The following is a 13,588-nucleotide window of genomic DNA, read 5'->3' as shown; positions in this document are numbered from 1 at the left end:
AATGGTTATTAAATGGCTATTTAAAATGGTTATTAAATGGCTATTAAAGATGGAAAACAACAAGTTGGAAAGGATGTGGAGAAACAGGAACACTCATTCCTTGCTGGTGGCAATGTAAAATGGTGCAGTTGCTGTGTAAGACAATTTGGCAGTTCCTCAGAAAACTAAATATATAAGTACCATATGTGGTAATTTGAAGTTTATGTAGCCTAGAAAAGGACATGCTCTTTTAATCCATTCCTGTGGGTATAGACCTACTGTGGGTGGGATTTATTTTTAATTAAAGAAATTAAAAATAATTTTTTATTGTTAAATATAACATATATACAAAGAAAAGAAAGAAGAAAGCAATGATTTTCAAAATACACTTCAACAGTAGTTACAGAACAGATTTCAGAGTTTGTTATGGGTTACCATTCCACTATTTCAGAGTTTTCCTTCTAGCTGCTCCAAAACACTGGAGGTGAGAAGAAATATGTATTTTTCTTTTTTATGAAAAATAACACATATACAAAAAAGCAATACATTTCAAAGCACATCACAGTTGTCGTAGGACAGATTTCAGAGTCTGTTGTGGATTACAACTCCACAATTTTAGGTTTTTACTTCTAGCTGCTCTCAGATAATGGAGACTAAAAGAAGTATCAATATAATGATTCAGCAATCATACTTGTTTGTTAAACCCTACCTTCTCTGCTTAATTCCACCATCACTTTTGATCTTTCTATCCCACTCTTTCGGGGAATTTGGGCTATGCCTACCCTAACTTCTTTATGTTGAAAGGTGCTGTTGATAATATGGGATGGGGGATGGAACTAGTTGATATTCTGGTGAGGTTGGCCTGCTGTATTTCAGGACTTATCTGGACCAGGGACCTATCTAGAGGTTGTACATTTCTGGAAAGTTACTCTAGTGCATGGAACCTTTGTAGAATCTTTTATAATGCCATAGGTGTTCTTTAGGATTTGTTGGTTTGGCAGGTTATGGTAGGTAGCAATATCTGACTGAAGCTTGCATAAGAGTGACCTTCAGAGTAACCTCTCAACTCTATTTGAGATTTCTTAGCCACTGTTATGTGGGTGGGATCTTTTAATTAAGTTATTTCAGTTGAGATTTGACCCACCTCATTCAAGGTGGGTCTTAATCTTCTTACTGGAGTGCTTTTGTCAGAGGATGAAACACATACAGAAGCTAAGGGATGAAATTAAGAAGAGCTCACAGAAAAGTCCCAGTGAAGCTGAGAAGCCACTGAAGTCAGAAGCTGGAAGTAAGGAAACCCAGGAGAGAAGGACCAGCAGATGTTGCCATGTGCCTTGTTATCTAACAGAGGACCCCCAGCTCGCTGGTAATTGGTCTTTAGAGAAGGTATCGTCCCTGTTGATGCCTTAATCTGGACATTTTTACAGCCTTAGACTTATGTACTTGTAACCTAATAAATCCCTATTGTTAAAAGCCAGTCCATCTATGCGGGAGACCTGGGTTCAATTCCCAGTCCATGCATTTTCCCAAAAAACAAACAGGCAAAACAAACAAACAAAAAGCAAACAAACAAAAATTCAACAAATGGTGCTGCAATAACGGGATACTCACAAGGGAAAATAATGAAATGTGACCCACCATACAGTGTATAAAAAAATTAAAAAAATTTTAAAAAGCCAGTCCATTTCTGTATACTGCCTTTCTGTAGATTTAGCAAACCAAAGCACCATATGACCCAGCAATTTCATTGTTTGGTATATACCCCAAAAAATTGAAAGCAGGAACTTGAACAGTTATTTGCACACTAGTGTTCACAGCAGCATTATTCACAATTGCCAAAAGACAGAAGCAACCCAAGTGTTTATCAACCAATGAACAGATAAAAAAAAAGTGGTAAATACATACAATGAAATATTATTTAGCCATGAAGAGGAATGAAGTCCTGATACATGTGACAACACAGATGAACTCTGAAGACATCATGTTGAGTGACATAAGCCCAGACATAAAGGGACAAATATTGTATGATCTCACTGATTTGAAACTATCAGAATAAGCAAACTCATAGAGTCAGAATCTAGAATACACATAACCAAGGTATGGGTAGGGATGGGGAATCGGAATTTAAGGCTTAAAATGTACAGGTTTCCCATTTAGAATAATGAAAATATTTTGGTAATGGATGGTGTAATGGTAGCACACCATTCTGAATGCAATTAACAGCACTAAAACATATACCTGAATGCAATTAAAAGAGGAAATGTTAGATTGTATATATGATAACAGAATAAAAATTTTTAAATAAAAATCCATGGAATTACACTACACAAACATGTGTAGTTAAACTGTGAACTTTAATTAATGGTGCAACTATTAATAGTATACAACTATAAGAATATATGCTATCATCAACTGTAACAAATGTTCCCCAACAAATGCAATGTGTTGGTGGTGATGGGGTGGTAAATGGAAATCCTGTCTTTTAGGCATGATTGTTCTGTAAACCTTACAAGTTTTCTAATTAGGAAAAAAAAAAAAAAAAAAAAGAACTTACCTGTGCAGTTAATCAAACTTACCTATGCAGTTACCCAAACATTTTTAGGTATTTTCCTTCCCAGGATAAGAAAAGTCTACTCTAGGCAGAAAGCTGTGAATTCTTCCTCTGAATTCCCTCCTTTTTATCTATCTATCATCTACCTGTAATTATCCTAGCCCTGAGATGGCTTCACAGTGCTCCTGCTAGAATGTAAATGGAACAAGCAAGCGACCGGAATACCTTTTAGCCTTACAAATCTGATTTTTTTAATTAGGAATGGAAAGAAACTACAATTGTTGCTTAATTAGGAGCTACTACTTTCATTTTACAATTTTTTTTTCTCAGCACAGTAACCATCTGATAATTTTCTAAATTCTTTCCTGCAGATGCTAGCTCTTGAAGCAACGAGCATTTAAGTGTGGCCTTCCCATGGCGTTTAAAAAATCACCCAGGAAAGCTGACAGCACTTTAATTATAATTTGTGTGTGTAAAACTACCTTTATATCCTTTATACCCTTGGATACTGACACTAGTCCAGTGAGGGGACAAGGCAAGTAAGCCCCATTTCCTTTTCCTTTTTCAGAAGGGGAAAACTGAGTCTCAGATGACTTCAGTGGCTCTCCAGGGAATACACAGTGAGTCAGAATCAGGACTCATTTCCAGGGTGTTGGGGTTCACAAATCTGCTGCCTCCTCACTATCGGACTGTGAAAAATTCAGTCCCCCACATTCACGTATCCAAGACAGAATTGTGTGTATATTTCAGTGCTGGACATTCTGCGACTGCCCCATTCCTGTGCCACTTCCTGGAAGTCAGGAAACCTGAGTCTTCTTTTGGCTCTAAAATGAACTGGCTGTAGTGAGGAAGTCATTTTGTCTCTAGGATTTTCAGTTTTCTTAACTGTAAAATAAGGGGGCTGGGTTTAGATGTCTCTACAGGACACTTAGAACTCAAATCGTGTTTCTGTAATTCCATAATTGAAATCTAAGAAAGATCGGAAAGCTTATTTGACTTCTGATGTTATTTAAAGCTGTGTTCTGCCTCCAATTAAAGGATTAATTCTCCAGATACTTACTCATCCAATAAAGTCAATGTAAAGGTGATAATGCTGTGTGAATGAGTCCGTAAAAAGAAAGTGAGAGCCTGTGATGTGGTCAGCTTTAAGCCAAGTACTGTGGTATGTACAGAGTTTGTGTTACTGCCCTTAAATCAGGGATCTTGCCATGTGTTGGTGAAATTAGCCCATAAGAAATTCCGGTATGATGAAGTGTGAGATACAGACCAGAGGTACCATGGCCAAATAGAGATCAGTGAGTAAGTCTTCCTTGAAGAAGGAAGTAGGACTTGGGCTGGGTTAGGAAAAAAAAAAAAAAAAAAAATCACGGGGAGGATTTGGATGGACAGAGGAGAAGGAGGACTTTCCAGACTCTTTCCAGACTAGGGAAACCCAGGTAAGGATGAGCAAGAATCATTGGCATAACCATGAGCAGACCTAGCAGACATGTCTGGATATGTTTGCCAATAGAAGAGGGAAAAATAAAATTTGAGGAAATTATCATCTGATAGCAGTGGGAGGATGGGTTGGAGGTGGAGTCTCAGAAATTTACTACATTTTTCTGAGTTTCTTCTAAGTGCCAGGCTCTACAACAGGATTATATATTTAAATATTATCACAAATCCTTGCAACAATCCACAAAGTAGGTTTTATTTTCTCTTCATTTTACAGATAAAGAAATGTAACCTCAAAGAGATGAGAAGCAGCCCAAAGTCATCCAGCTAGTAGAAGGCTGAATAAAAAAGCACCTCTTAATTCCACAATCCTTCCGTGAACGAAAATACTGAGTCTGTCCTGTTCATCTCCTCAACCCCAGCATTTGGCTCAGGACAAGGAGACTGCTGTCAGTGTCATTCCCCCAATCAACCAAATCTCCAACATTTGGTGGATTTAGACACCGAAGCAGCCAGTTACTGAGCAATTGATTACCCTGCCTCACAGTGATCTGAATGAGCTGCTAGGAGTGCCTAAATAACTCAGTCAGCTACTTCATGCTCTGTTTTGAAGTCAGACTCAGATCCAGTTTGCACCAGGCGTAAAAGAACATCAGGTGGCTAGCTGGGCTCCTTATTGACTCCAGGGGGTGAAGCGGCAGAGGCAGAGTCTGTGCATAGCTGCTGCAACCACAAACCAACAGACAGTCCTTTGTTTGTACCTAATGTTGGAAAAAATTGGTCTTTTCAGCAACACCTGCACATTCTTGGCTTTGAACACTAATTAAAACCAAAATTCTAATTCAGACATCAGATTATTTACATGAACTGCCCTATAATCATACAGCAGAAATGAAGAGCCAGAAAGAGAAGTTATAGTTTCTGATCCCTAAGCTTCTTTTTATTCTGATTCTGAAGATGTCAAAGAGAAATAGCTGTGTGTATGTGTTTGGGGGATGGGGGAGGTAGTAATCCTAGTTTTGTGTGAGAATTTCTTTTAAATTAAATTATAAAGGCAAATCGTTATATAAATCTTCATTCTCAAATACCGACGTGTTTTCTCTCTATAAAAATATGGAATTGATAGACACGTCCCCTCCCGGTCACTGATGCCGTTCAACCCAGACTAAACAACGGTTTGATTACATCACTTCAGTGCATCAGCTAGCTTTTCTGAGACATTCCAAGCGTTAATTGCAGTTGTGAATTAATCATTGTTCTAACCAAGCCAGAGTCTTATTTTCCTCTTTCAAGCTTCTCATTATTGAGTTTGCTTGAGTTAGTTAATGTGCAGATACCATCGATGCAAATTATAATTAATTAATATCCTGCTAGACATGCACTATTTTTATCATGCACTGCAGATATCACATGGGATTTTGTATGTGCAAAAGGCATAATTATAGTTATCCTAAAATTCTGTTTTCATTTATTTATTATAGCCTGCTTTGATGGGTTCAGGGTACTTACCAGGATCTCCTCTTTTTTTCACATTCTGAAACCTAAAATGAAAGCCACATGGTTGCAGTCTTTCCAGCAAGTCCCACTTGTAGAAAAGAATATCAATAAATATGTTGTATAAGTAGCCTTCCAAAAGAACTATCTTCCTTTTGCCTTTATTTGCATTAGCTAAGCTATTAAAATAGTCTCATTATGGCAAAAACAATTCAGCAAAACCTGTGATTTATCTATTAAGAAGTCAATGTATAATTACCCTATTTTCCAGGAGTTTTCAGTGTTGGAAAGTAAGGGGTTTTGGTGAAAGTGCTTCTTCAATCACAGCTAGAGGAGAGTTTCTCTTTTATATTGGGTGCCAGTGGGACTCAGGAGGGGTCTAGCCAGGAGAAGACAGGGAGGCCGAGTATTTGGCCCACAACTTCCCACTGGGATGGGTCAGGCACTGGTGGTGCTGAACTGATCGCACCTGCTGATAGCAGATATTCTCCTAATTGGCAAGCTCAGTGGGTCCAGTTTGGGCCTGGGATTGAAAGGAGAGAACCAATATGCAGGGGTTGGAGACAGTCTGATGCTTAGCGGGTGCCCACTTTTTCAAAGAGGCAAAATCCAACATAAGTGATACTTTCAGAAATCCAGGCAGGAAGTTAACATCAATGAACCACTGAATTGGAATTCAAGGAGCAGGGCTTATCCTTGGAGGAACTGTATCAAGGCCAGGCCTAAAGCCCAGGAAGGAATAGAGTGCCAGCAGGGTATTCTAGAACTTCTGCTCAGTGCATTCACAGAACTCTGGGCTTCCTCCTATGGTACTCATCCCACTTGAAAATACTAGCTTAATGTCTTCCACAGAAGCTCCATGAACGAAAGTACTGAGCCTGTCCTATTCATCCCCAGGATCTCAGCACTGGGCACTGTGCTGAGCAGGGTTGCCACCCCATTCGAGGCTATATCAGCTGGTGCCAAGTCATGACAGTAGCCTCCTAACTTGTTTCCCCATTTCTTCTCTCTCACCTTTCCAATATATTATTCACACAGTATTAGTGGATTTTTTAAAATCCAACACTGATTTTGCTATGATCTTTCAGTGATTTTCCATTGCTCTGAGAATCCCAAACATGGTCTCCCAACCAAGCTAGTTACTCTGGCTTTCTTTCAGTTCCTATTGTCAGACTCTTTGCTGCCACCTTCCCAGCCTCCTCTTGATCTACTTAACATCTTCTCAACCTTCAGCTCTCTCTGCACAAGGGTCATTTCCTTGGAAAAAGCTTCCTTGGCACCCTAAGCAGTTCTTGCTTATATGCACTCCAAGTACTCTGTTTCTTTTTCATAGCGCTTACCCTAGTTTGTTATTTATTCCTTAGTGTCTTTATTTGATTATGTTTGTTCCTCTAATTAGGCTTGTGAATTCCATGAGTTCAGGTAATGTTGCACTTTTGTTCATACCTGGAGCATAAAAGGAATCCTAAATATATGTTGAATTAGCCCTAAATATATGTTGAATGAACTCATTCAACAGATATGACGTCCAGTAATGAGAATTGGAGCTAGGTAAGGACTGAGGAGTAGAGGACTTGGGGCTTGGGGCCCAGACAAAAGGCCAGTTATCAGAGTGGGGGAAGTTTTGAATTAGAATTTCCTGATGTAGTACCTCCAAGAGGTGGTCTGGAAGGTGTAAGCCTGTCCTGCCTCAACTCCAGAGGGACCTCATTGATCTCTCTATTCAACCAAGAAGTTTGACAGAGTTGAAGAAATTAAGTGTTGCCCAAGATCACACAGTGGGTCGACGGAAGATCCAAGACTCAAACTGGTGTCCTCGTTCACACTGAGGAGTTGCTGTTCTTTTGTATAAGGACAATCAGGTAGGATAATTACTGAGATGTTTGCCTGGGACTTCTATCCTGCTTCTGCCTGTCTATGTTTTTCTAGCTTTTCTAGCTGTTTTTCAAAAAAATGAATCTGGATCGTTTAGTTCCTTCTCAAACATCTAAAATCTTAATTTTAAATATCTTTGCTAATTTCTTACAGGGTTTTCCTTGTAACCAGATGGGCAATTTGTGCAGCAATGTGTGAATGTGTTTAGAATCAACCTTTGAAATGTTGAACAACTGAGTATTTTATCAAATTGGTCACTTCTGAGTTATTTTAGAAGTAAGGAATTAACCAACTCACTTTTTCCTATATACTATGTTTCTGGAAGTTATTACACCCTTAAGGTGTTCGTTATATAAAGCATTTTGCTTACCATTTATTTCAAGCCATCTTTCCCCTTAATTGTGCACATTCTTGGAGCAGGGAACTTTCTAACGTAACCCTGATTCACTGGTTTTGGTGTTAATTCATGAAATGAAGGCTTGTGATCCCTCAAATTCTTTCCATTTTTTTTTCCTGACCTGATAGTATTTTATTAAGTATAATAAAACTCAAGGTTCTAAGGGCTTTTTTGGAATTTCTTGGACAAGATAATATCCTTAACATCCCCCCCTGCTCAGGAACTTAAACTTGGGCATCAGTGAAAGGCTGTCTGCCCAGGCAGCTGGGAGCACTTTCTACCTCCTTCTGAATTTGCTCCCTGAATCTCTCTTGCTAAACCCTACATGCTATTCTTGCTTTCACTCTTGTCTGTTAAACTTGAAGTGTCAGACTTTCCATGGCTTTCCAGTGAATTCCTGGATGTGCATTTCATTCTTCTGTGCTTTATCCAGCCTTAGCCATGTCTCAGCCTTGATCCATTTCTTTTGGCTGAAAGCCGGTCCATTCCACTTAGGGAGAGAAGGTGGGACAAATTATTTCTGGAGTCTGAAACTTACCCAACAACCAATCTATAAATATTTTGACACCGGTTTATGCATCTGATAGATATCTATTGAGCACCTCTTCTGAGCCAGCCAGCATGCTGAGAGCTGGGTATGGTGCACAAATCATCAAGGTTCCTGACATCACTAAGCTGACCGTCCAGTGGGGGGAGACAGATATTAACCAAAAAAGTCACACAAATAAATGCATAAATAATTAGAAACTGATAGAAAGAATGATAGAGGGTGTGTTGAGAGTGTGTCCGCGTGATCTGATCTGATTCCATAAGAGTTGGAGGAGGGAGAGTGTAAGAGGAAACGCAAAAGCCATGGAATGATTTCCAGACACAGCCCTTTTATGCACATAGCTTAATCCAGCTGTTCTCAAACCTGGTTGCATGTAGACGCACATGGAGAGCTTTGAAAAATACCCATGCCTCGGCCTCACCCCCAGAGATTCAGATGTAATTGGTATGGGCATCTGGAGTATTTTCTCCAGAATGCTCTAGGTGATTCTAACATGCAGCCAGGATTAAGAGCCTACTGCTTTAAACCTACATGTTGATATTTCAATGTCTCACACTATTAACTTGATGTTCAAATGAAAATCAACCATATTGCAATACATTTAGCTGAAAGTTTCAAATACGATTAAAGACAATAATTTCTTGTCATTCCTTACTCACTTGGAGTAACTGCCAATGAATACCCTGCAAGATAAACTTTTGCTATCTTAAGGGATCATTTTGTTTTTTAAAGTAACCTGGGCATGTTTATTTACATTTTGAAGAAGAATAAGGAGGAGGAGAAGAAATAGAGTCACACCCAAACTCTTACTGCCCTATTATAAACGCTGTGAGAATGTTGGCACAGCTTCTTCTTCCCTCCTCCCCCGTGCATCGCTGTAGACAATAAACTAAGTGATGATTTAGAACCTACAAATTGTTTTACTCTAAATTTCACTTTTTAGACTGAGAAAAATTCTTCATGAATCTTGTGACTGCACTAGAGCCAGCTCTAAGTGAGCAGGCTCTCCTCTTCCTCTTTCAGCTAGCATTGTTCTTTGGCTTGAAAGAAGGAAGCTGGCTTAACCAAGGTCATGGTGACCTCCAAATTGGCAGGTTCATGGACCCTTAAGAAAATACCCTTTTTAACTGCTCTGTACCGCATTTGGCACAGCCGCACGCTCTCCCTGCCTTGACACTCTTATCCCTTGGGCTTCAGTAACATTCTTTCCTCCCTAGTTTTCTTCCTATTTCTTTGAAAACCTGTCCTAGCTCTCTTTGCAGTTCATCTTTCTCTTTCTGCTCCAAGATGCTGGGGTTCCCCAGGATTCCATCTTTGGCCTTGGCTTTTCTCACTCTCCCTATTTTTCCACATAAGTCACAAAAACCCAAAGCCTTCATTACTATATGTATGATGATAACTCCCGGGGGAAGCCTGATTCATAGGCCAATGTTATCAGTGAGAAATTCTTTTATATGGCAGTAAGCTGGACCTCTGAATGCTGACCTGCTTTCTCCCTCTGTTCACCCCACCCAAACCCTGCCTAAAATGGAATAAAAGACAGCAGAACTTATTTTTGGTTTTCTGCTGGGAGGAGGCCAAAGTGAACTTTCTTTGGTGGACAGGCATCTAAATTCATCTAACACCAGCTTGCCTCTGCCACACCACCCAAGTTCAACCCCAATGAGATCAAAGTCATGTACTTGAGGTGTATTAGAGAAATCGGTATCATATCTACCCTGGCCTCCAAGATTAGCTCCTTGAGTCTGTCTCCAAAAATGTCTGGCGATGACATGGCCAAGGCAACTAGTAAATGGAAGGGTCTAAGAAATACAGTAAAACTGACCATTTAGAACAGACAGATCCAGGTTGAGGTGGTACCTCCTGCCTCCACCTTGGTCATCAAAGCCCTTAAGGAACCACCCAGAGATATCAAGAAGCAGATAAACATTAGGCACAGTGGGAATATAAATTTTGATGAGGTTGTCAACATTGCCTGATAGATGCAGCACCAACCCTTAACCAGCAAACTATCTGGAATTATTAAAGAGATACTGGGGGCTACCCAGTCTGTGGGTGCAGCGTTGATAGCGGCCACCCACGTGACATCATAGATGACATCAACAGTGGTGCAGTGGAACACCCAGCTAGTTCAGAACCTCAAAGAAAAATATTTCAGTAAAGGATCATTTGACAACTAAAAAAAAAAAAAGTATCGAGTCCATGATTCAGCTTCTCCTGATTTATGGATTCCTCATGCCTACAGATTATAAGGACTTGTACCCACAGAACTTCAGAGAACCTCTGTATGAACACAGGTGGGACTATGGAGTCTTGTCCATTCACACTTCCACATAACCTTAATTGATATATCTTTGGCAGGATTTGTTTGGAAGTAAAAGAGAGTAAAGTAGCCTTAGCCGAGTCTCAGTCATTGTCCTTACCAGTACTAGAACATGGACTGGCCTCTGGGTCTGTTCTAGCTCATTCTCAAATCTATAGCTCCAAATCAAGTCTTTTCTGACCAACTCAAACAACTGCTTACTGACCGTCTCCAACTTGCTGGGCTCAACTGTACATGTTCCAAATGAAATCTCCATCTACTTGCACAAACCTTCTCTTACACAAGTCTTAACTCAATGGGTTGCAATTCCATACCACTATTCTACCCACTTGCTGATGCCAGAAATGTGAGGATCAACTTAAAACTTTTCTCTTCACCATATGCAGTTATGGATGGACTGCATTTCTTAAATAACTGTCAAGTCAGCACCCCTCTCTTTCACGCCCACGTCATTGCCTTGGTCCAGGACACAAGGATCTATTAAGATTCCAAGGCTTAGGGTTCAGGCTAGGATAGAGTAGGGAGCCAGTAGCCCTTTTTGATTCAAGAAATATGGATACAACCAAAAAATTAAAAGAAGTTTATTTCAATAGTAAGAAACTTAAGCTAATTATAAAGCTCATAATATTGCTTCTGACAATGGAAAGGGTTATATAAAGAAAGTCACCATTTATTTTTATTAATTTTAGCTATTACAGTTTAATTATTTTGAAACGAAGACTATTTTACTCTTTCCAAATAATAAAAAATTTTGAGAACTGTTGTTGGTGCATTTTCCTTTTTTAATAGGTAGGCCTTTCACTTCCAACAACTTAAACTACATCAATCATATATTATCCAGCTAGTTTTTTCTTTCATTTAATCTCCTAAAGGACTTGACGCTGAGGAAGCAAGTTCAGTGACTTGAAACACAAATAAGGCTGAAAGATTGAGGAGTATGATGGGACCGGAGAGTGCATTTGGGGCCAGGAAAGTAAAGACAACATTTCTACAATATGCAAAATCAATAACAATATTTAAAGCTGTGTTAGGCCCTCTCAAATATTCTTCTTTTATTCTATTGTCTCTTGTATTTCTAAATACAAATTATCATTAGCAAATAATTATGATGAATAACAGCATTGCCACTTAATTTCCTGCCAGATGAGGCCCAGCAGGGTTGAGGCCCAGCAGGGTTGAAGCCAGCTTCATTCAAAAGCACACAATTTTAGAATTGAACAATTAAGCTCAGAGTAGAGGTTACTATGGCAACCTGATATTTCTGCCAGGTTGCTGCCATATTGTTTCAGTGTTTGACTCAGGAGGCTGGTTATTGTGACTTACAATCCTGGCAATGTTTAGGTACAGACAGGGAGCTTCCCTTGTGCAAGTTTAGAAAGGACAAGTACTTTGAAATCTTCAGGTGGGGATTATGTGATTTGCAGTGAAGTCCCAATGAGCTAATGAAAATAATTAGTAATAGCTAATAATAATAGTTTTAATCCATGCTATAAAATACTGAAATGTGGACTCTGTAAAAATAATTTCATTCAAATTTAATAGCTTTCACTGAAATTTAAGCACAATCATATAACTATCTTTCATTCATTCATTAGTATTGATTAAACCCTACATGTGCCAGAGTAGGATTTAGTGAACAAAGTAGGAAAGACAAACAATAAACAGTAAACAAATAATTTATGGTATCTAGTATGTTGGAAAGTGATAAGGACTATTAGGTGAAAATAAAGCAAGGAGAGGGGATTGGGGCAATGGAGGATGTGAGGGGTATAGCATCATAATTCTAGCTGAGTCATTAGGGAAGGCCTCATAGAGAAGATATTTAAGCAGACTCAAAAAGGGTGAGGGGTGAGCTATGAAGATAACTGGGAAAGAACATTCTAAGGAGAGGAAATGACAGTGTATTCTAGTTTGCTAGCAGCCAGAATGCAATAAACCAGAAACAGAATGGCTTTTTAAAGGGGGAATTTAATAAGTTGCTAGTTTACAGTTCTAAGGCTGAGAAAATGTCCCAATTAAAGACAGCAACAAGAGGTTACCTTCACTCAAAATAGGCCGATGAAGTTCAGTGTTTCTCTCTCAACTGGGAAGGCACATGGCGAACATAGTGATGCCTACTAGCTTCCTGGCTCTTCCTTCATGAAACTCCCTGGGGAGTCTTCTCCTTCATCTCCAAAGGTCGCTGGCTGGTGGACTCTGTGGTTCTTTCCTCATTCTGATGTAGTTCTGCGGCTCTCTCTCATTCTCAGAAAGCAACTCTCTCTGACATGTCCCCTCTTTTATAGGATTCCAGTAAACTATCAAGACCCACGTAGAATGGGTGGAGACATGTCTCCATCTAATCAAGTTTAATACCCACAATTGATCAAATCCTATCTCCATGGAGATAACCTAATCAAGTTTCCAACCTGTAGTACTGAATAGGGATTAGAAGAAACTTCTGCTCTCACAAATGGCACGCAAAAAAGGCCCTGAGGCAGACATAAAATTGACATATTCAAGGAGCATCAAGAGAGCTGGAGTGGAGTGAGTAAGGGAGAGAATAGTAAAAGATGAGATCAGAATGGTAACAGAGGGCCAGATCAAATAGGGCCTTATAGGTCACTGAAAGTATTTTGGCCTTTCCTCTGAGATAAACAGGCAGCCGTTGGAGATGTGTGAGCAGAGTGATATGACTGGTTAGGCGGCAGTAGCAACAACCAGGGAAGAAGTTATGGTGACCAAAGAATAGTGATGGAAGTGGGGGAAGTGGTGAGATTCTGGATATATTTTGAAAGTAGACACAACAGGATTTCTTGATGGATTGGATGATGGAAGTGAAAGTAAGTGGGGAGTCGAGGATGACAACAAGATTTTGGGCCTGAGCAACTGAAATGATGATGCTGTAATGAGGAAGACTCTGGGTGGAATAGGTTTGGTGGCAGAGGTGGGTGGGGTGAGAAAGCAGGATTACATTTGTGATCTGTTAGACTTGCAAGTAAAGAA

At 39.5% G+C, this 13,588-nt stretch overlaps 1 pseudogene; it reads left to right on the top strand.

Moving 5' to 3' along the window:
- Positions 1-8,663: 8,663 nt before the first annotated feature.
- LOC143690690 (large ribosomal subunit protein uL11 pseudogene) lies at positions 8,664-10,441 on the top strand (annotated as a pseudogene).
- Positions 10,442-13,588: the final 3,147 nt, after the last annotated feature.

Source organism: Tamandua tetradactyla, chromosome 7 (genome assembly GCF_023851605.1).
Source record: "Tamandua tetradactyla isolate mTamTet1 chromosome 7, mTamTet1.pri, whole genome shotgun sequence".
Lineage (NCBI taxonomy): Eukaryota > Metazoa > Chordata > Mammalia > Pilosa > Myrmecophagidae > Tamandua > Tamandua tetradactyla.
Note: the sequence above shows the minus strand (reverse complement) of the source record. Positions and strands in the feature narration are given on the sequence as shown.